This window comes from Phoenix dactylifera, unplaced genomic scaffold (assembly GCF_009389715.1).
Source record: "Phoenix dactylifera cultivar Barhee BC4 unplaced genomic scaffold, palm_55x_up_171113_PBpolish2nd_filt_p 000657F, whole genome shotgun sequence".
Taxonomy (NCBI): Eukaryota; Viridiplantae; Streptophyta; class Magnoliopsida; order Arecales; family Arecaceae; genus Phoenix; species Phoenix dactylifera.
The window spans coordinates 99,844-101,913 of record NW_024068046.1 but is presented as its reverse complement, the minus strand read 5'-3'; the positions used below and the strand labels follow the sequence as shown (position 1 = coordinate 101,913).

At 35.7% G+C, this 2,070-nt stretch overlaps 1 non-coding gene across 1 annotated transcript; it reads left to right on the top strand.

The window, feature by feature from the left end:
• The first annotated feature begins 305 nt into the window (after nucleotides 1-305).
• On the top strand, nucleotides 306-400 carry LOC113462812. The gene has a single exon (XR_003385949.2). It is a non-coding gene; the product is annotated as a small nucleolar RNA snoR109 (small nucleolar RNA).
• Nucleotides 401-2,070: the final 1,670 nt, after the last annotated feature.

Genomic DNA, 2,070 nt, shown 5'->3' with positions numbered 1-2,070 from the left:
CCCTTTCCCTCCCGCTTCTCTGCATGCTTAATTGTTTCATTGGTGGAGCTTATTGATGGAATATGTGAACCTTATTATTTGTTGTATGCTTTATTGGTCGCATTCTCTATGATGTTGAATTTTGTCCTCAAGGTCTCTCTCTCTCTTTCAGTATAGAGCTTATCCCTTCTTTTCCCTCTTGATTTTTGGGTTTTTCTTTGTTTTCTCCTGATATTATGTGGTAGATTTTATAATGGTGGTTAGGATTTGCGCTACATGTACCAAGGTTAAGGTTTTGGGTTGCCCTGGTCTTGAAGTTGCCGATCTGGCTGTAGCTATATGAATAAAGAGAAGAGGGAAGAAAACTGGTCGGCTTGCTCTCCTTGTTGTTGGCAACCCGCTTACCAAGCTTCCCACATTAATTTGTTCTTAAAATGTAGCTTCCTATTTTATTCTTTTTAATTTTTTTGTGAGAAGAGCAGAAGGGAGATGGTGCATGTGTTAGCCATTTTTAGAGGACCTTCTCACACATCAAGAGCTATCTATTTTCTTTGATTTTTTAATGTTTTATTAATTTTTCAAAGTGATGATATCTCGGCCATTATCCAGGCAAGCTACTTTTTAATTGCTGCAGATTGTGTCATCAATGCCTACATCTGAGTCTTATTTTCTTTTAATATGTCGCTCTATTGTTCTATGCTGTTCTCTATAATCTCTCTAATTACTTTTTTGGTTGTGTATTGCTATGAAACTTTTTGGCCCTCCTATGTTTTGGACTTCACACCTAAGTGCAACCAGTTTGATCTGGGATTATGGCTGATATGCCACCCAAACAATAATGGATATTTTTCAGCTGTTAATTTATGTCTCCAGAAAATCACTGGTAACTTAACATATTCAATTTTACCATCAAATTAGAATGAGGTTGCAGAGCTTAATTACTGTAGAAAGAGCTTTATAAAGATTTTAAGTAGGTGATAGATATGTCTTTACCCTGTTGCTGATCATCATAAAGATTGAAACATATGGTCCTGGTATTTTGGATTGGGCTTCAATCTCAGGATCGAAATGACACAAAGTCTTGTACTGTAGCAAATTCTTGTATTTGGATTGAACAGCCTCATTACTTGCAGCTTTCGAAGTGGCAATTTCTTCTAGGTGCTTCCATACAACTTCACGTTTTGACTTAATCTCCTTTTCTTTAGATTCATCTTCTTCAAACTTCTTCAAGCACTCCGTGAATAGCCCGGGATCATGATCAGAAAATATCTTACGAACATTTAGCGTGAGGCTCTGAACAGCTTGGTTCCAGTGAGACTTTGTATTTCTCTCCAAAGCAGAGAAGAATTGGTAAAATGCCTTGCAGTTTTGTTTGATTAAGTTTTCAATATGATCATCGTTCCATAATAATAACGCTCTCTCTGCAACCTGCAAAAGGGCCACAAGAAACTTCCTGCATAATTTTCTGAACAAGCTATTTGCGAGGAAACAAGTAAAGCACATCATCAGAGTCCCCAAAAATATGTTCAAATGCATGTCACATGAAAATTTTAATTTTCAAATGAAAGATAGGATATATGATATCCATGCATTTCGAATTTCAAGTAGCCATGTAAAAGCTTGTTCACCTTTATCACCATAAGCATTAATTTTCTTAGTAAATTACAAGTTCTCAACAAAACTCACAATATTTTATCATTCTTATTATCTCAAAGCAGTAGTATGAATCATGAAACTTCATCAGCTCCCAATAGGCGATCAAAAATAGAAAGTGCAATTCCATATATACTCATACTTGATAGTGATAGATTTGTTACCCTGGTTAACTTATTAGTGTCACACATCTTGATATTGGTGCTAGAAATGATACCAGTAGGAATTTCTGGGTTTCGCTCAATGAAATGGACAATTATTCCATCTCCTAAAAACAAATCTAAAAGTATCTGGTGTCTAGAGTTCTCTATTAGTCCTTTTGCTAACCAAAATCCTCAAATATACTGGGACAACTTATTGTTGCTTACTGAGGTAACAAGGACCAGAGTTTCGTTTATGTATTAGTCTTTATTAACATCTTGTAAGGACTGAATCTGC